Source organism: Aythya marila (assembly GCF_965140915.1).
Source record: "Aythya marila genome assembly, chromosome: 11".
Taxonomy (NCBI): Eukaryota; Metazoa; Chordata; class Aves; order Anseriformes; family Anatidae; genus Aythya; species Aythya marila.
Genome location: NC_139052.1, coordinates 6,034,937 through 6,057,027, shown reverse-complemented (window position 1 = coordinate 6,057,027; position 22,091 = coordinate 6,034,937). Strand labels below are relative to the sequence as shown.

Below are 22,091 nucleotides of genomic sequence, written 5' to 3'. Positions count from 1 at the left end.
CTGCTCTTTCTGTCACTGATTTGTTCGTCGACTCCAGTAGGCTAACTGTGGTTGGGAATTCTTGGTGCTTCTGAAGTAGGAGGCTTCTCTTGATGGACACTTGTGCACTGGTGATTTTTCCCTTCTGTCCTACGTGTTCTGCCCGAGTCCGTGGTCTTGCAGGCTTCTGGTTTTCTTTGTGATGGGAAGTGGGACAGGGCAGTGCTCGGCGGAGTCCAGTGGCAGCCCTTATCCCCTTCCCTTTTCATCTCCAGTAGAAGTGCAAGACCGCGCTGGTGCGGGGCTGGCAGCTCTAGCTGAGTGAGGTGGGATACACCTGCGGACACCGGGGAGGAGCAGCAACCAGGCTCTGGGAGAAGTCACCGCAGGCTGAAGTGAACTCCGCCGCCATCCCTCCAGCAACCACGCGAAGCATCGCGGCACAGGGCACGGGAGCGCGGCCGCCGGGCCCAACGCAGCCCGGGGACAGCCCGGAGCCCCTCCGGGCCCCTCCTTGCCCCTCGTTCCCCCTTCCCCGGTGTCGCGGCGAGGCCGCAGCGCCGTGCTGGGGCGGGCCGGGGCGGGCCCTGCGGCCGGGCACCGCATGGGAGGAGGCGGCTCCGGCGGCCCGCCCCCAGCCTCCCCCCGCCTCACTGCGGGCCGGCCGAGGGGCGGCCGCTCCGCCGGGCAGCGCGGGCGGGGGGACAGCGCTGACGGAAGGCAGCAGCTGGGGGACGGCAGCGGCTGGGAGATCCCCCCCCCCCTCCCCTCCGCCCCCGCCGCCCCGGCCGGAGGAAGATGGAGCTGGGTTAGCCAGGGCTTGCGGGAGGAGCGGCGGCAGGTAAGGGCGGCTTTGCTTCTCCCTCCTCGCCCTCCTCCTCCTCCTCCGCTCCGCGGTGCGGTGCAGCGGCAGGTGGCCCAGGTGTGCCCGGCCCGGCCCGGCCCGCAGCGCTGCCCTTGCCTCGCCCCGGCCGCAGGAGATGCCGCTGCGTGCCCTCGGCTAAGGGCAAAGCCGGGCTTGGGGCGGGGAGGGGGGAGGCGGGCAGCGCTGCCGGCCCGGCCCCCGCCCCGGCCCCCCCAGCTCGCCGCCGGGCTCGGGGAAGGCTGTCTGCATTGCAGGCTCTCGCCCCGGCTCCGCTTCTGCATCCGCGGCTTCATCTCGGCACAGGAGCCCCCGGCCGGGCCGGTCCCGCTCGGGCAGGAGGCGTCGGCTCCTCAGCCTCCCCTCAGGGCTCTGGGGGCTCGGGCTGCGGCGGGGAGGTGCTGGAGGGGCGGTGGTGCGGGTGCTGCCCTGAGGGGTGCAGCTCCGGGGGGGATCTGTCGGGGTCTGGGCCGGTGCCGGTGCCGGGGAGTTGCGGGGCGTGACACGGTGCGGTGAGACAATGTGCACAGCGACCATAACGCAGCGAGGCACGCGACCTTACATAAGCTACATTCTGAAAGCTGTCTACCCCTACGCTCACCCTGGAGGTTGTAGGAACACGCCTGTTCTGAGCTCTTTCTGGAGCTCGTTATTATCCAGCTGAAATAACGGTGCAGAACCCCTCGTGAGCCGGTGCTGAAAATAAAAGAATAAATTGTTGACGACTTCTGCTGTAGTTCTGTTACAGTAAGTTCCCCGCTGCTGGTCACTGCCATGCACACACCACAATGCTCGCGGCTACGTGGACGTACACAGATCCACGCTGCAAGAGGGAAATGATGTCTCCTGTTGTCCCTTAAATGCGCCTTTACGTTGGCCAACGCTAACGGTGTTGTATTTTAACAAACTCCTGAGGCTTCTCTCCTCAGGCCTGGTCAGTGTTACAATGTCTAGCATGTAGAAACAAATCTGGATGTGAACAGAAAGAAACCTTTCACGCTTTTAGTTTGACCTTCACCATATCAGACAAATTCTTGAAACAGATGGTCAGGGCAAGTATTTTGCACTGCAATGGTTGAAAATATGCTGCTGGACACAACATACACAGCTCAAATCACACACAAGATGAAACAGTGTTTTAAAGTCTGTATCCAAAGGAAACTAATGTCTGATAAATTTGGCCCACATTTTATTTTAACTCAGTCCTTACAGATGACATTGACTTTAGGAAAGGTTACTATGGCACAGATTTAAAGGAAATTATATTGAGCGTCTGGAATTGAAAATACTCTTGGTAGGAAAAATACTGTTTTGTTTTTTATAATCTGTTGTTATAATGAGCGTGATAGCTGTTGAGGCTGGATCCATCTCCATTTCCTGCTGTTGATGTGAGTTGTCTAAATGGACTCCCTTCTCCTGTGGATGAAGGCCAGATTTTGCCCAGGTGTGTATGTGCTTCTCTCACAAGGGCACGCTGGAGTTTCCCCACTTGAGCGTGAAGTATAGCTGAATATTGACACCTGCCTTGCTTTGGGATGCCTTCTGTTATATCCTATAACCCATAGCCTTTTGATAAGGCTGTAACATCAGTTGTGGTGTGGAGTATAGCACCCAAATGAAAATGCACAGATTAACAACGATGACATGACACGGAATAGATTTTTTTTTTTTTTTTGTGAATCTTGTTCTTTTGTGACACTATATTTTTATGTTTCTAGTTGACAAGAAGCTTCTCAGGACAGCTTAATTCATATATAAAATAACATATAGTGTTTGAGGCTGTTTAAGGATCATGTATAATAGATTAGTAACTTCATTTATATATATGTGCATATGTGTATATATACTTAAAATATGATTAATCAATGTAGTAACAATTCTTGAAAAGGGTAATTTTTTTGCAGATGGGATCTAGAAGATTTTGGTCTTGATTTCCCTGTATAAATTCAAATAAGGGTGATAACAGCTGATGTTGTAGGCTTCAAGTAAGTGTGGAATGAGCAGGTGGGGCAGGTACTTAGTAAGCCTACCTCTCCGTCTTTCCTTGCCCCTGGCAGATGTCCTGTGTAGTCACATTGGCAGAATGAGCAAAAAGGCCAGGGACTAAAGAGACTTTCGGTGAATGGGTCTCTAGGTCAGGATTTTTGCAGAGCTGTATGTGGGCAGGTATATGAATGTTGACTCAGATCTTACCAATGCAACCATTGTGCTAATCATTGCCCTGCGTGTTACTTGCTAGAAAAAAATAGAGAATCTATGTTTTACTTATCCAAAAGACTATACGTACAATATCAAATTATAGTTTAAAACTTTATGTTTTAAATGTAATCACTGTGACGTCTTCATCTTTAAGAGTCTTATATGAGTCCTTTGATTTCATGTCTGTGTTGGGGAAAATAAATAATATTTTACTACATTTTAAATTTTGTTTTCATCATAGACACGTAATAATTTTAAAATATGTATATCATTATTCCCTTAAGAGACACTAACTTCTGCGGCTTTTGGAGGAAGAAAACAGCTCTGGCAAGATAGTCCCACATAGTTAAGTATTGCTGGAGCGGAAAGTCGGAGTTGGAGGAGGGAAAGGACTAACAAAATTTGCAGAATATTTATTACCAGGTAATCTAGACCTCAGATCTTACTGTATTCAATGAAGTCTCCTTCAGCTTAATATACTCTACCTTCCCAAAACCATCATGAAATCTGAATCTTCTTTTGACTTGAATTTTATAAAATATCTTCGGACTCATATTAAGCAAAAAATAAAATAAAATAATTAAGGAAGTGGCAATCCCTTAAGATGTCCAGTGCAACTGCCGTTAATTTAAAGACTGAAAGAAATGGAAAAGGTTTTTCTTGAAATTCTTTTAGTCTACTAGTTCATTTATTGTTGCTGTGTCCCCAGTATGCACTGCACAGGCACACAAATGCATTCATGGACGTTTGTACCAAAGCATAGAGGTAAACGGTATGCAGACCTTCCGAACAAATTAACCAGTGTTTCCCAATAGACAAAACTTTGAGATTAACCTGGCTGGCTAGGTGATCTGAAAATTCAGCAGTAGAGCCTTGTATGTAAAAGTAGAAGTTTACCCATTCAAGCGGGATATAAAGTTGCATGGATGTTCCACTGCACCTTTTTGTATTTTTTTTATCATTGGTTTGCAAAGACAGTGCGTGACACAACTGAGGAAGTTGTCCCCAGTTAAGATGGCAGCACTGTTTGCAGTTCCTTGCTAGTAATTAAATTTTTATTATAAAGGCAGATTAATTAGTATGTGCATGTAAGTGTAACAATACCACTACTTCACCATCAAATATTTTCTGTTTCATATTTTCTTTTTATTTTGCTGTCCTTTCCCAAATACTGACTCAAGGGAATAATACAGGAAAATTGATGATCATGGAGGGCCTGGAGATACAGGAGATTTGATGTACAGTTAGTTCTGTTTTCCATTGTTCTCGAAGCATGATTGAATGTGTAATGAGTATTTTTGATGAGGTAGTTTGAAAAGACAAAGCTAATTGTGATTAATTTCAAGTCTTTTTCTCAGTTTACTTCGGAGTTTTGCTCTTCCTTTATTTGAGGTCAATGCTGTCTATTTTAGGACGTGTTTATACCAGTGATTTTTAGTCATAGTTCTGTGCTGTATTGTTTTGCTGCAAAACGTTATTGACATTACTGTACTTATCTTATTAAATATCTCTTGGATGGACTCTTGGGAAAGCTTTAGGCTTGAAGTAGAGAGATTGTTGAATATTTAATTCAGCTTATAAACTTTATAGACCCCAGTTTTATGTCTAAATAGTGTCAATTCGGTCTTTTCAATTGTTCTATAAACAAGGTCTATTTTTGAAGTCAGTAACATAATTCTTTGTTGGACATGCTTGTTAGCTTTAATTAAAGGGTTTATAAATTCATTTAATATTTTAGAGTTTCTCAGCATTTTGAAATACATTTTAGTTTGAAAAAGAAACCTCAGGACAAGAAAATAACTTTAAGATAGTTTGAAAAATTCTCATATAATTTATAGGAGAAGTGGTGGGTTGTTATTTGTTTCATAAAGGACAATTTTATTTTCCAGCCCTAGCTGGCAGAATATTCAGTCTCCTTATGTGAGTTTCTGTACATCTATGTGAATAATTGAAGTGTCAAATATCAACTCTGCACATGTCGTTTCATTCTGGTGAAATTAGGAAAGGGTCACTTGGCTTTTTATCCTCAAACTATTTTTTTCTCCGTGTTTGGCCCAACCCTGTATTTTAGACAGCTTATTGTCCTGTTTAGTATTTAGTATAGTTTAGTATTTAGTGCTGAGGTTTGCTTTCAGCCTACATTGTTGAGTACAGCATTAAATGTTGATGTAAATTTGCTTTCCTTTAGCTTGTACTTCATAAGAGTCAAGTCTTTCTGCATTATATCTTGGTTTTAGAATTAGTCATTTTTAAATGTAATGTCTTTGGCTCAGACCTTTTGGATACAGTCAGCTTTCAGAACAAGATTACATATATATACATTGCTTATTTTTGTTGCTTTACAGAATATGTACAAGGATGTCCATTCCTCTTTCTAAATTTAAATTGTTTGATAGTTTGAAGCGGAATCCTAAAATCATTACTCACTGTTGTTGTCCTGTACTTGTAAGAAACTGGTGAAAAGTTGCATTAAAATGTTGAAGTGCAGCACTGATTATTTAAGGTAGAAAACGAAGAATTCTATTGTTGAAAGTATTTTTGAATGCTTCCTCTCTTTTTCACCAGAATGATTATATCAGCCAAATGCTAATTTTACTGAATATATCATTAATTAAATTTCCCATTGTAAGTTTAGAGTTTCATCAGTTAGAACACTGAGTTATGCTCTTGGATCATGATTTCAATCTTGTATGCAGTGATTTGATACCATTTTAATACCATCTAACCTGTACAAAGAACAGCATATGATTTTTATTTTTTTTTTTTAATGCAAGAGTAAAGTAGCTATTTTTATCTGTCAGTATTTCGCAGTTACTCAGTGCTCTGTGGTAAATTTTTTTCATTTTTGCATTCTCTTGGGATCTACTGAGTAATCATGTGTATTGACTAGTTAATCAAAGAAAGGACAAAGCCCATGTAGAAAGTGAGCTAGCTGAGAAAGAATTAATTTTGATTCTCATTTCTGTCACAATGGTTATACTTCCAATATTGTTTTTAGAATTAGAGAAAGGAACACTGAGAACTTGTTCATTATTAGATGCTTGAAATATCACATTTCTAATCCTGATGACTGCTGATGCCTTCAGTGACCTCTGTCATATGGAAATTTACAAAGTTGTTGCTGCTGCATATGGCCAGGAGATGCAATATATTTCTAAGCCATTGCTATGATGTTATCAGAAACATGTTCTAATGCCTTTGATTAAAATGGCTAGCTGCCATGGTGATAGTACCATAGAAACTGGTAAAATAATCATTGCCTATTAGGAAGTCTGAATGAAAAAAATCTCCATTTTTCTGCCTTTTATTTTTCAGCATCTTAACAGGAATTCTGCTGCTGTTTATATTCCTGATGAGCAAATTATTGAATGAATTCCTTTGCTCTGTGTTACATGGCAAACCAGGCTAAGGTTATTGTATTGGTCCTGTCTAAATATTGAATGCATGAGTGACTGACAATTCAGTCATTCCACCATCTCCTTCTAGTCTCAGGAACAAGGACATTGGAGTAGAAACCTTTCTTGCAGTACTGATTTTTGTTTTTAAGTCACTGTACTCTCTATTACTGTAATTACTTTCTAAACAGTACAGTACATATCATTTTCTTCAAAAACACTCTTTCAGCAAAGAATGGTAGCGCTACAAGTACAGTAACGACAGAGCTTTAATTTTGGAACGTGACATTGTAAAGGGTTTTTTCTATCTTGAACTATGCAAATCATGAACTTCATCTTATTTCAGGATGTCATAGGAAGCTACTCTGGAAGGCCCAGAACTTAGAAATTGTCCTGATTAGCATACATCAAGGCCCAAGACTACAGAAACTTTGTCTATCTTTCAGAACTGCTTAACAAGGCAGGGAAGGTTGCTGGTAAGTGCTAATTTTGAGTTGCCACTTGCCAAAAGGTGCTGCTGTGTACAATCTCAGTCTTCCAGTGAGATAATTTCTAAAATGTAAGACATATCTTTTGCTTTAAGTCACATACATGGTAAGAAAATTTGAGATGAATGATTAGCCATTTCTTAATTATAGATGTAGTTTGGAAGCCTCATCCAGCTATCAATTAATAACATGTTTACTCTATGTTTATCTTTGTATTAAATACAAGAATGCCAAGTAAAAACATAGAGTGGACAATATCTTTACTTGACCATCTTTTTCCTTCTCTTTTGAGGTCTATTACAAGAAACAAAGTACCAGAAGCAGTCCCTGGCTTGGGTTATTCTGTTTCTTGGTTGGAATGAGTCATTTCTCTCTTACCCGTGAGTGACTATATCAGGTGCTTATATGCTATTGGAAATTTCTAAGCAAGGACAGGAGGCAGTGATGCCAGATATATATCTAGTGAGACATACTCATTAAGCTTCTGTGAAAACGCTTATATTGCCTTCAGAGTTTCTAAGGTGCTGCCAAGGAGCTTCTGTCATGTGTTAAATAGTTTTCCCTGTCAGCACTCAGATCAGTTTAGAGGATACTTGATGGTGGTAAACTCAAGCTGATTAGTTAGATTCACTCTGTAGTAAGTGGCAAGCTGTAGAAAGGAATGCAGGCTATCAAATGTTGTGCTTAGATACAGGTAAGACAGCACATGTGCTCTAATCAGAATAACATGCTTATGTGAGAGCAGAATCCAGACTGAAGTGTTGGAAGTAGAAAGGTCAGGAATACTTACTGTCAGATTTACCACTGCTTACCAGAAACTTGCCTGTCTCTCATCTGAGAGTATTTAATATTTCAGTAGTTTCTGTATTAGGTTTTGGAGCTGTTACCTTGTCAATATGTGGGAAAACGAGGACATAAAGGTGTATTAAATAACATTGTGGTAATAAGAGGAGAAGATTTTACTGTGAAGAGAGCATTGATTTGGCAAACTGTAATTAAGCATAAAACAATGAAATCACCTCCCGTATCTCTCTAAATTACTCATTACATCTTTGTCTCAGGAAAAATACAGATGAATTAAAGGACAGGTAGAGTATAAAGGAAAGGCAGATGTATGTAATTCCAACATGGTTAATGTCAGAATATGCAACATGTAGATGAAGTTAACATGTGGAAAAGATTCAAGCAAAATTGTACACTCATCAGTTCTACAAGTACAGCTGAGTAAAGAGCTGGAGAGGGACTTCCCTTCAGCACAAATTAAGAGAAGTAATATATAACGTAGTGGTCCTTCAGCAGAGGCCATGAGGATAATGTTAAATAAATTCACATGGATAAAGTATATGCAGTTTAAGTTGATGCTTTAAAAAAAAAAAAAAAAAAAAAGACATTGAAAAGTTGCAAGCTTTTCATGAATCATGAGTACTGGGATGCCCAGTCATTGACCAGCTGAGTCTTAATTTGACAGATTGTGAGGTTAACTAGAAAACTGGGAATTTAAATAAATAACAGCTGAGATGCTTTATCATATCTGATTTTTCTCCATAAGTGTTTCATTTTTGACTTTTCAATAATTTTAAAAAGCAAGACTTGCAACAAAATGATGGGAGATCACACCAATGCCAAGTCATTTAGGGGAAGCTCAATGTCTGAGTGACAGTGTGCCACAAGGATTCCAAGTCCTATGAGTTATTCTCACAGCCCCTTATGTAAAATTTTGATGTCCCTGGAGGGGGAAGGGGGAGTAAGATATTCTGATATGTTGCTTTATATGATGTCTCTTTTGTATTGAAAGAGCGGAATGAAGGAATGAATTTTTGGGCCATGTTTTTGTGGATGACTTTTACTGAATGAGGATCACTTGAAATGACAGGTCCTTTAGAAGCTGTGTGTTCCTGAGCAATTGACAGTTGGTTCCTCCAGGCTTCAGTATATGGATGCAATATGCTAGCACCTCAGCTATACAAACCTCACATCTCTCTGTTCATAATTGAAGTTCTCATGCATGCTTGTGCTATGCTAGAGTTTCTCTTTCCTGTTCATTGCTAAATATTTGGAGGCAGAGTTTGAAATAAGATAGGAAAAGTTGTTTGGTCTTATATAAATAAAATCCTCTTAATCCAGGAGACTCCAGACATACTTTACCGATTGTCTTTTTCTGTCTTATTCTTCTATGTTTAATCGTGTTTGTATCTCTGCCCTGAGATGCCAAACTGAGCATAAGGATTGTATTACGGTTTGAGGCAGGAAATGCAAAGATAGATAGACATTAGTGCATAGGCATAAATACTCAAAGCGGAATTTAGTCAGGATTAATAGAAGGATGCCTATTTTTGGCAAGAATAAGGAACAAGTTAAGGGCTGGGAAAAAACATGTTCTATGAAATTTAAACCGTTCCTCCTTGTCTTTCAGTAAGGGAAGTTCTTCTTGTAGAAGTCTGTAATACTTCCTGGGCAACGCAATTTACAGTTTTTTCATTCTGCATTGTTCGGGATTTCTTCGGACACATGAAAGCATGAGCAGAAGACAGAGTAGCACCATAAAGCCTAGAGCCATGTTTGAAATAAGAAGCATTATTATGTTGTCTCTCTCTGGGCTACATCATCTTTGTAAAGGGAGATAGCCTTTTTCTATTGCTTAATCCATCCCCAAGTACTTTGCTCAGTTTCTTTAACCTTCCAAGGGAGAATATGTGTAGTTGGCAAAGGAGGAGGGGTCAACCAGCGGCTAGGAGTGGTTTGGGAATTGCACCTCAGGACTTACGCCTGGGAGAACTGACAATAGCTTTGCAATGGGGTCCAAGTCTGTTTGAACTTGCTCTGTCTGTGATTATAAACACATGGCACAAACTGTTCCTTACTCGCTGCACATGGAGGAATCTTCTTTAAAGCAAGCTGTCCTTGTGTTTTCTGAAGGCAGTGAGTTACTGGCACGTGTGCCTTGCTGATATGATGCATTGCTTATCTGCAGGCCTGGTAGCCCTGTGACCGCAAAAAGATGATATGCTCGTTTCAGCAGATAAGCAATATGTAGTCATACGGGGAAGCCTGATGAATGTGCATCCAGCTGAAGATTGCTAGCTTGGCTGCCCTCCCTCAGTGCTAGAGCAAATCAGGTGGTTGAGATAAGTTATTATGAGCACTAGTGAAGTGTAGACCTCAATTAACATGGAAATATAAATCATTGGCTTTTGCTACCAAGGGAATGAATCCTTGTGCCTGAGCATCTCAGTTGTAAGTGTCTGTAGCTGATGAGATGATTTTATCTAGCTGATAATCGCTTCACTTTCTTTGATACAGAATTTGAGAACAGGGCCATTAGCATTTCCCTTCTTCCAGTTTTGTCTCTTAAACTATACTTTACATGAAAATGGGAGAAATGGTTCCTTCAGCAGTTAGCTTTCAGTCTGCACATCTCTCACTTAATATACAATACTCTCCAATCCATTACAAACAGAGGGATATGTTCTCATGAGAGAAGACGTCTGTGAAGCCAATCGGCTGTCATGAAATGCACGTTTACAGACTGAAGGAAGAAATGGAATACTCTTTGGATTTCATAATAAGATTTCCCTCCCTAAAAAGATGCTTTACTTCTGTGAGGAAAAGTTTTGAAGAGCACACAATTTTGTTCTGCGCGCTGTACGTCATGGTCAGTAGAAATGACTCTATGGCTGTTTTTACTCCAATTATTATTGTACAGGAGATACATTAACACACAAAACAGCATGAAGATTCTGTTTATATATGTGTTCTATGAGCTGTTTCCCTGTACAAATCAGACTTTGTGGTGAAGGTGGAAAAGATTGTGCCTAAAACTTAAATTACTGGGGGTTGTAGCTGGTCACTGAGAGTCAAGCTGCCAGAGTCCTTGAGGAGAGGTGGAAGAAAGGTCTGGAGCTTTAAAATAAGGAAACAAACAACTTGCTTCCCCCAGACCTTTTGTAGTATAATGTCAAAAAATAACCTCTCAGTTGTGGAGTGCTGAGTCTCTTTGGCAGAGGGTGACCTCAGAGGGAATAGTTGTGCCAGGAAAACACATTCTGAGTTGAAATGCTGAGGCAGCGAATGGCCAACAAGTGGATTTAGTTCACTACTAGTACTGTTACTCTGTTTGCATCTAGCAGAAGAAAAAAAAAAATCTGTTGCTGTCAGGAAGCTTTAGATTAAGTCCTGGATGTTTTAAGACACTTGCCATGAGTGATGTATATATAGAGAAAATCTATTTTGCACTGCTTGAAACAATGCTATGTCAATGTACTCACTTTTAAAGTGGGACAAAATAGAATTGTGGTTTGCCTTATAGATGTGATTTACTGGCATTGTGTTATCCCCAAACCATACCTTTGTTGGGTGTGTATGTGGAGCATATATTTAGTGTGAGAAAAAAATGAAGTTTCTTTAGAACTTGTACCCTACCAGTACTATGCAGTATATTCCAGAGTCTTAAGAGGAGGTTATTTTGCAGCTGTTTCAATGCTGTACAGTAAAATCTGGAGATCTAGGAGAAAAAATCTCTAATAAATGAAACTCTAATTTTGGTAGCTTGTGGTTATATCATCCTACCATGAAAAATTTAATGTGGTGTTAATTATAATTGTATAAATTGAGATATTGAGCACCCTACACCATCTGTTCCATTTTTTCTTTAAATACAGCAGGAAGATCGGGGTTTGCTGTGAAGGTAAAACACCAAAGCAGGTCTTAACTTTCTATACAGATGTTTATGCAAAATATGACCTTTATGTGATTTTCCAGCTTAAGGTACAAAGCCAACGAAATGCAATAGCTCTCTATATGGAACTGTATGCATGTATATAGGTATAAGGGGCTTCTTGTCTTTTTGATAGAGAGGAAAGAGGTTGTTGAAAAAGTAGCTGAAGATTTACAGGCACGTGCTATGAAAGAATGAGTTACTGATGAATAGCGAAAATAATTATTTGAAAACCTCTAGAAGGCTTTTAACCTCATACAGTTTTACATAGGGATGGTGTATTTGTTGGTCATATGAACCCTGTCCTGTTACAGAAAAAGTACTCATAAAACTTTTTTTTTGGCTCAGGCCATTTTCAAAACATTGAGGAAGCTTTTTGAAATCTCTTTTGCCAATCCTGCAGTAGTTTGCCAGAAATATGTTGTTGTTTTGTTTTTTGTTGTTGTTGTTGTGTTCTGGCTGCTCAGGAATTAAAAGCCTATCATCTGTTTAATAAAATAACCGGATGCAGAGAGCTGCTAATAAGATGCAGTGTTCCTTCTGTGTTGCTTCTGCGTGTTCCCCCTGCTTGTTTGGCTGGAATGAAGTGATGTTATATATTTGTAGATCTAACAGCTCTTCTTTTCTTCAAGCCTTGCACTGTTAAATTGGGTCACTGCATATAGTGCATGTTAAATAAGATGAAGGTTTCTTGTATTTACAGAAGTTAGTAGCAGGATTTCACAGTTTTACAGGAAACATATTATAGTTAAGAATAAGCATATTTCTTTTATAGATATATTACTCGTAGTTCACGAATGAATTCTTCATGACTGTATCTTCTTACATACATAGATATCACAGGATTTGATAAAGATCATCAAATGTAACAAAGACCGGTGCTTTAAGTGTACAGTGGTTGGTATATCTTTGATTAGTGTTTTTGCAGCAGAACATTTAAGTCTTGTGTGGCAATACTTGAAATGATTCTAGTGGTGGTTTTTTTTTTTGAGGGAGAAGGAGACTACAATGAATTATTTTTAATATCAGTAAAAACCACATAACTTCTTAGAATGGGATTTAGGCTTCAAGGTCATGTGAAGGGATTTTTAAAAGCTTTTTTCTCATTTTGATGATTAAACCACCATGTAAAATTGTAACTTCATTAATAGTTAAACTGTGAAACTCCAATTCAAAAACTGGTCCTATACTTGAAAAAAAGTGAATCTGAAGTTCAGCCCTAAACCCTCATCCTCTGTGTTCTTCCTTACTTTGTGAAAATCAGCAGTTTCCTAGCCCTTAGACATGTCTATTTAAAACCAAACTTGCAGTTGTATAGTCCTTCCTAAGCCATGGCAAATACATTTCATAATGTCATGTCTCTGAGGTGTTCCTTCTACTGCTTTTTTTTTTTTTTTTTTTTTCTGTACCAATAGCAATCGTATATGTGAGAAAAGTTTGTTGATTTTAGAGCATTTGAGCAAACACTGCTGTTAAGAAATACAATATTTTTGGAGACAGTTCATAAGTTGCAAGGCAGTGCTTCTTGTCACCTCAGATGGTAACCTGAAAAGCAGGCAATTTTATCCTTTTTTTTTTTTTTTTTTTAAACCAGATTAGATTGAAACATGGTCATGATAAATTGAATTTTTAACCTAAAATAAACAGTATGTGATTCAATAATAATTACGCTTCAATAAGAACGATCAACGTTTACGAATACTGGTCAGTTTGCTAGGTTCCTAGTCGGAGAGGGCTACTTGGTCATACGTGATTTGGCAGTGTTTCTGCTTTTAACTTTGTGCAGAAGAAAATCCAATGGAAGGAAGCTACCTTTCATGCTGTATTTTCATCCACGGTTAACTAAGAGTCCCGTGTACTCAGAAATATTGAATGCCTTTCTTTTCTGTGTGCACACTTTTATGGGTTTAAAATTATTTTGTTTTAGTGACAACTATCTTGCTTTGTACATTTGTTTCCAGCTTCCCTTCTGTACTAAAGCAATGCCCTTTTCAATTATTTATTTTCCTCAAAATCATTGCAGAACACATACTTGATTGGCAACCAGTTACACTTCATTCTTGCTGCTGTTGATCTAAAATAATGTAGAACAATTATCAATGTTTGTTGGCTGATGAACACTATTCTTGCTTGTCACAGGGTTACATTTATTTGTGAATAACTATCAGGCACCAAACAAAAAAAAAATCTGAAATATTTGCTTCGTACCTCTCAATATTAAATGAAGTTGCCCAAAGAATAAAAGAATAAAATGTGTGTTAGTGTTCACAGGAGTAGCAGGAATAGGGCTGAATGTCCTTAAAACATTTTTTTTTTTTTAATTCCATAATATAGCTTCTAGGTATTAATGGGTACATTCTTCAGAGACTTTGCATCTGTTGTTGGCTGCAGTGGAGTGTTTTTGTTTTTATTTTTTGACGAAGGGATGCTTAGGCTGCAAGTCCTTAGCTATAGAATTTGGTGGTGGAGTTGCTACTTAAAAACCATCTAGGTCTAGTTGAACTATAACACCCTCTGTCAGCAATATACTTGATCCTGATTTGTAGATTCTTAATTCATTACTTAGATGAGTATCATGGATGAATACAAAGTAGCAGTGTTGTACAGGTTGCATCTTTGTGGTTTAAAGAAGCTCTCTATTTTATTCCCTTTTTTATGACTAAGTGAGGCTGAACGAATGGCATGTGTTTGAAACTTGGTCAAAATAATTGTTTTTGTATGATAGCTGTGCTCAGGACATCTCAATTAACAGCTAAGTGTATGCAGGCTTTAGAATTCATGAAAAGCTGTAGCAGTAAAGAATACATGCTCTATTTGTAAACTTGATAATAGTGTGAGAGATTTGCAAGTATCTAAATGTTTATTTTGACAGATATATGTCATAAATTTATCATATGAAAGAAAGCTCCTGTTGGCTTCTTCTAACTAATGAGACCACAGGTAGCTTCAGAGGCCTGCAAGTCTGATTACAGAATGAAGGCCAGGATGAGGAAGCTGCTAATGCTAATTGACAAATTGGCATTTAAACTATTTTATGTGTCTAGAATTACCTCCGGTGTTGAGTGTAGCAAGTGTTTGGAAAAAAAAAGTCCGTCTTAGCATCGTAAGATAAGACGGTTGTTAAATTTCATGCTTGGCTTCAGAGTTTATATGTAATCACTAAAGATGAGTATCTGCCTTAAATAAAGGAGTAGGTCATTAATCTTCTGAGAGTTCCTCATGCAATCTTTGCAAATACAAACGCCTCGAGGATAACATAATTTCAATAGCATAGCCTGCTATCTCTTGCTGTGTCAGTGTGTTGTTAATGAAAAAAGAGCGTTAGTGTATTAATAAACATGCATACTTCCAAGCTGAATTATCGCCAACCTGTTTAAAATAGTTGCCTTTCTCAGATCTTTACTGTTATTTGTTATATATATACATATATATATTTGTTACATGGTAATTGCCTCCTAAGATTTCACGTATCTGAAAAGATGCAGTAACGGTGTCAGAAACTAAATTAATATGCCATGGGAGCTTTCCTAATGAAATTAATATGGCATTTATAACCTTTTTAGGGAGGCTTTTCACCAATTACAGAATAAAATGAACTCCCAAGAGACTAAAATGCTCTTTTTTGCCCAACCTTTTATACTTCTGCCTGCTTCCTTTCATGATACATAAAATAGGAATTGTGAAGTAAAATAATAATTTTTGCTACTCTTCCATGGATTCAGAACCTTTTTTATTGTTATGAACTTGGACTGTAGATTAGTGTTTCATTTTCAACTTGAGTTGACTGTATTTTTCCATGAGGTAGCAGCTAGCAGGATGAAATGATTTTTTTTTTTCCTGAAAGAATCTTTTCTGTTTTCTAATAAAACATTTTTATGATTTTAACCCTAGTTATTTGAGACCTGCAGTTACAAAGGAAGTTTAATTGTATAAATGTTTTCTATCTTTTTGAGGTGTGATTTTTTTTTTCTTCTTAGTTTTTATGTTAAATAATGAATAAAGCATGCTTAAACTTTGTAAATTGGTGATAACTCTTCGTAAGGTAGATGACAGCATGTGGAGGAGAACACGCAGGAAATTAATTCAGCTCTCACAGGTGAAACAGCAAAAAATGGCCTCTAGTGGAACTGTATCCTGAGGTTTATTTAAGAACCAACGAGGCTTGAGCTTTTGCCATACTTGATTCATTTTGCATACTCACTGAGCTACTCTGCTGCCAGCACTATATTTACTAGGTCTTGACTTCTGTTCCCACCAGAGAGATCACAGCAGCTTCAGGAAGGGTAGAAAGTCACATTGTTTTGTGTTCCGCAGCTCCTCGTAGTTACCAGTCTTGGCATCATGGCCTGGGCATCCCCTGGCATGCACTGACCTCCATGCATCTATGATATGATAGCTAGGATTTTCCCTTGCTTTCAGGGCCTCCTCTCCAGGATCTTTTGCCTTCTTCTCTCCTAGCAGCTCCCCCCCTCCTTTTTTTTTTTTCTTTCTGTTTCTACTTTTTGAAAACACTTCTTTCTGGCATCCAAACTCCTATTTTTCCTAATCTGAATAGTGTGCAGAAACATAAGGTGTGATCAGTCTTTTATTGCAGATTCTGTCTCTGCATTTATTGAAGGACTTGTAATGTGCCAATTCTGTTTATTCCAGGTATTTTCAAAATTTACAGCCAACCTCTACAGATTGATTGCAGCAAGTACCAGGTTTCTGGTTGAAGTTTGAAAGTTCACTTTTGGACATTCAGCCAAAGATGAAAACACAGACCCGGTTACATGCTGCTTGCTAGCAATTGCAGTTTAAGCTATTCATTTGCTTATGATAACTAATGTACTTATGCTGAAAGCTGGTTTTGGTGTCATTAGGAAAACCTTTGTTTACCTTGTACTCGCTGATCTTCGGTAACAGATACCTATCTTCTGTGCCTTTCTTAAAGGAACTGAATTTATAAGATTACTCTGCAGAGGAGGAATCTAAATATGAGTTGGTGCTGAAATGGGAGGGACGGCGTTTGACTGCCAGTTTACATCTTGTGACAATTTCAGGGTTTACACTATTTGGAGGTCGTACATAATGTGAGAACTTTCACAAGCTGCAATACTGCGCACAAAAAAAAAATAAAAATCATGTCTGTACAGTCCTTTAATCAATAAGGGTGTCTTCTGTGTGATTAGTTGTGTATTAACATACAGGTGAAATTTTTAAAAGGAGGGTGGACTAATATTAGCATGAAAATGTCTTTGTTTTCATTATGAATATGGATTTATTTTAAGCATTTTGTCTAACTTTCTGTTGATGACCATTTCTTTGGTGCTTTCTAGGTGGTTAATATGAGGGTGTCCCATTGCTGCAGTGGGGAAGAGTCAACAGCTGGCTGTTGCCTCACATCTGGAGCTAACTGACTACAGAAACAGAAGGCATTACTCTAACTGGGGGTTCAAGATCCAAAAGCATTTGTCACACATCTCTCTGTTAGCACTCAGACTTTTTTCTATGGTTAAAATGCTTGCATATTTGAAGTAAATATTAATGGGTTTATTAACTTAGCAGAAACAAAACATTGCTTTCTCTGGTTATTATTTCTGCAGTTCAGGGTATGTAGGGAAGAAAACATTTAGAATATGAGTAACAGCTTCAGAGATGAGGAAACTTCTTCATTTTCTCATGCCATAGGCTCTTCAAGGAGCAGATATTCATCTCTTGGTCTTTCCTTGCACTGTTTTGCAGTTTTTGTTTCTTCTGATTTATTTGAAGCAGTAATTTTGTCTACCTCTAGTGTTCCCAAGAGACAACAGTATGGAGTGTGGCAGTTTCTTCTGTCGGGTTAGCATCCTTTCTGCTTCTGACTATTAAATTTTATTGAGAACTCTTCAACTAACTGCAAGAACCGTGCTGCTGGCTGAAACTAAAGCAATAGTCACAACATGTGTGCTTACAGCAGTACTGATCAAATCCACCTCCACCGCCTGGTCTGAAAGGAAATTCAGGAAGGTACGTCTCCTAGCATAGAATAGTATGCTCTATTTCTGTGGCAGAACCAAAAGAGATGTCCTAATATTTTGTTATTTTTAATTTAATCAATTAGAGAAAAGGGGACAGGAACCCTTAGAGAAGTAGAATATCACCCTTTATGCAAAAATTAAACACTTACTCCAGACGGCAAGCCTTTTCTTGGGGCAGAGAGGGATGTTGGCTACAAAATGGTTATACACCTCTAGGAGAGGAAAGAAAGAAACAAAACACGTGCAAGAGTGTTTATATGTACAAGTGCCTACCTGCGTGTGCATATGTACATAAAGAACAGGATAACTTGCTGCCCCCAGTGTACAGCGTCAGGTTTTCCATGGGCCCTTATCTCTAATCCAGCTGTCTGTCCTGCCCCAAGCTGGCAGCAGGGGATGCAGCGATGCAGCGCACGGTGAGGGCCTCCTTCTGGCTCAGCTGACTTCCCGGCAGGGAAGACTGGGGAGGTGAGGTGGTTTTAGGGACTGATTTGATGCAGGGCTTCTTAAGCCCTTCACCGTGGGCTTGGATTTCACTTGGTTTTGTTCTGATGTTATACCATTGGTGTTTCATTTCTGTTGTGGTTTGTTTGCACAGCAGCATAACGTATGCATAGAACCACTTGCAGTATTCTGGTGTCTGAGTGCAATAATCACCTTCTAGTTTCTCACCAAAATGTCAAGCCATTTTTTACATAGGATATTTTTGATGTGGATTACTAGTCAGCCAAGCAACCAACAGACCATTTATTATTTTAAATAAACATTTTTGTTACTGTTAGCAAGATGCAACTTGAGCAGCTATTTGTACATAGTGAATCTTGGTTGTGGTGAAGCATCTAAATGCTAGGGCTTTTTTAATAAGTTCTTTGGTGCTAATGACTTTTTGCCTAAGATTCACGTATGGTCTTAGAAATAAATAAAGTCAGCATCCAGATGAAAGTGAGAGCTGTACCAAAACGTTTTATTGATTTGCTGTTCAATCTGAAAACTGTGGCATATTGTAATAGCTTGTCTAGACTACTTCCGTAAAATGAGAGAATATATTTGCAGTAGCTACTCACTAATGGTGAGATGAATGTGTTCAAGACTTTTTTTCATAATTTAGTGCATTACAAAAATCCCTAATGAAAAGCAAGCCCCGTAATTTTACATTTTCAACAAAAGCTTCTTTCTGTCATCATGGAAAGGCAAAGAAAGTAACTGTGGTATAACTACACACCTTGTAAAACCTCTTGCTTTTTCTGTAAAGTGATGAGGAAGGGCCTCTGCATAATACAAGCACAGGGTGCTGAGGTTGCTTTTATAGGAGAAGGGTTCTTGCTCTAGTTTTATTTTTCTGGGAGGGAAAGAAATTCCTTGAGTAGCAAGAAGGCGATGTTACAGAATGTTTGTTAATACAGCAGAAAATTTTGTATCCTTTTAGAAAGGAGAACATGACGTTTAGTAAGAAGACCATTAGCAACAAGGAATGACAATTCAGATGACAGAACTCTCATTTTTGTTTATGTGTTCATTTGTTTTGTTTCATGGGATGAAAAAAACAAACCCTAACAGCTGCAAGAAGTGATTGAACCGCCACAGATAGCTGTTGTTTCTACAAGACAAAGAATGTCGTATACAAAACTGTGACGTTTCTTGTCGGGAAAGGGGAATTTGGGGTTCCTGATGAGTTGCTATGTGGTTATTGGCTTATCTAAGAGCTCTTATTATTAAAACATTTCCTTCCTCATAAAGAATATCTGTAAAACGATATTATGCTAATCACCTTCTTAACTGATACATCAGGTACTGAAGTGTGAGCATGTAATGCTAACAGCCCGTCTCTCCTCAGCTGGAGCTGAAGAGTCAGATGCTGTAGCCAGGGTAAGTAGGAGCTCCACAGCTTCCACAGGCAGGTAGGACACACGTGGGCCAGTGGATTGTGTTTGGAAGTGTGTAGCAAAATGGCAATAGAAATGAAGTCCTCAAAAGATTTCTCACCTAATCATGGATGGCATCTATGTAATCTGTCTCTGAGTCTGTTGTATTCTCTCTGGCTAAAGGCAGGTTAAAGCGCTCTATTCTGTGGTTCTGTTAAAGATTTTTCATGAGACTGACAGGAGGGTTAAAAAAAAAAAAAAAAAAAAAAAGTAGTGCTGCATTATAATTGAATCCTTTTCAACCATTTGGAAATGGATGTTTTGTAGATGTCCACATCCTATTAATCCATCTTTTCATGGTCCAACAGTGGCAATTGTACAACTTCCAGTCATTCTCAGTTGTAGTTTACTGAATGTTTGGAAGATTAACACTGACTTGAAGTTCTACCTTATTCTTTACTTAATAGAGAACTTAAAGGGGGAATGAAGGAGTGGATAGGAGATATGTCATTTTTTTTTGTTTGTTTGTTTGTTATAAAAACTGAAAGCGAAGAGCTGCTTAATGTGTTTATCAGTTCTGTTATTGCCCAAGGTTAAGACTCAAACTTGAGTAACCTGAATAAACATGCCCAGTTCTTTCTGAAAGAAGGTTTTTGATATTAGGAATATTATGAACAAAGGGAGCTTTGTCTCTGAGGCCAAGTTTTCAACTTTGGGGAAAACTGATGAAGGTCAGGAAATGGCCATATGGTAAACCTGTGCCCTTAAAACTGGGATGTGAGTAAACTATTAGTGATCTGTTTTTTTCATACAACTGAGTAACCATATTGTATCTTAAATTAACTGGAAGACACAGAAGGTTGACCCCTTAGATAGTTGGTCTGTTTTAATTTTAGACACCTAAATTTAGACTTTGGACTCTCGTTAGAGCATTCTGTTTGAAAGATTTGGACTGGAACCCAAGAGCTTTACTCTGTCCCTGCTTACATTATTGTCATGTCTCTAAGCATACCACCCACTGAAATTAATAGCACTTATCTCTGTGTTGAGGCCTTCTCTAAAAGCTTTATTTTATTCATTTTTCACTACTTTTGCTTCAGAAAATGCCTATGCTGCAGTTTCAGTTATTAAAACTGAAAACTGAATCAGATAAGGAAAGGAGAGATTTCCCTCTCTAATAATCAGAAATTTACAACTGGCTGCTGAAGATGAAACTAATTGTGATCTGTTCATTTAGCTTTGCCAAATTTTTCAGTCATAGAATGGATTATTACATAAAGCTTATAGGGGAAATAGGAAATTGAAAATATGACTGTGACATTTTAAGTACACCTGAAAGCCCACTAGAATTCTCTTTTTAGTTCTGAGATTTTTTTTTTTAAGTTTTATTATGATTATTTTAACTTGAAAAAAGTTACTCTCCCAAATAAAATGTTCTTTCAAGTCAGAAAATCTTGAATACTTTGTGTGTCAAAATGAGTCATTCAGATAGTTTTGGAACTTGCTTATGAAATCTAAGTCGTGACTGACATTTATTGTGTGATGACCATTGCCCAGCGCTACAAGTAAATTGGTCAATGTTCTGCAACGTGTTCTGAGGAGACACTGTATAAGGTCCATTAAAGTCACAGAACAACCAAGTTGTAACGCTGAACTGCTAAATCTCTTTCGCTGAAGCAGTGTATTAGCTACGTATCAAGCTGGATGTTACTGAAGGGAGTTTGAGGCAGAAGCCCGAGCAGTCTGACAGAAGTAAGGTGTAAGAAATTTTATATCAAAACTAACATGGTTGATGAAAGTTAGGAATATAATATTAATGTGTGTTACTGCTGATAAAATTTTGAAATTATGTGAGGAAGAATTACTCATTGGCTTAGGTTTGCAGCTAACATAGATTCCCATAGTTGCTTGGATTATGAAGGAAAAGGTGCAGTATGCAGTAAATCTTTCAGTTTTCATGATCAAGAAAACATATTTAAATAAAAGGAGAAGTTACTGCATGTGTCCAGAGGAAAGAGACTGAATGAGATGTGTGTGTTTTGAAAGGGAAAATAGTGTTTGATACACTGAATTTTACCTGTTAGCTCAGCACAATTGCACATTCAACCTGTTAATGCAATTCAGCATTGGAAATCAGATCCAGCATGTCCTGTGCTGGACAGTGTTAAAATCAGATGAATGCAGCTTTATATGAAACCAGTAATCTTTAACTATTATAGACCAATGTCACTCACTACGGTCTACTAGCCAGATTTCTGGGTTGGGGTATATCACAGCCACATACTGAAATTCCAAAATACATTAGGATGCTAATCTATGATATTGTTCCTCATACATGACAAAAATAGTGTTTGAAGTGGCACTGTATTCCTTTAATCACCATCTTTTATTCTCAGCAGCTCAGTGGAATTAAGCTTTGGGCCAGACAGTGACGGCTAAAAACAATTTATATAAGCTTTGCAGAAAGCAGCTATCATGAAGCGTTCTTTTATTTTTATGTTTAATTTGGGAAGAGAGTAGAGTTATTTTCCAATACTGTGAAGAAAGCAACATACATTTCATGAACCATTTCAGTTTCACATTTCAATGCTAT

At 38.9% G+C, this 22,091-nt stretch overlaps 1 protein-coding gene across 3 annotated transcripts in view; it reads left to right on the top strand.

Moving 5' to 3' along the window:
• The first annotated feature begins 706 nt into the window (after positions 1 to 706).
• The window catches only part of OTUD7A (OTU deubiquitinase 7A), a 120,112-nt gene continuing 98,727 nt past the window's right edge, over positions 707 to 22,091 (top strand). For 2 of the 3 annotated variants that reach the window (XM_082769113.1, XM_082769117.1), the window contains exon 1: positions 707 to 820. The gene's annotated coding sequence lies outside the window, so the exon portion shown is untranslated. Of the gene's footprint in view, positions 821 to 6,834; positions 6,912 to 22,091 lie in introns of those variants that run through there. The other variant, XM_082769114.1, reaches the window with a different exon arrangement.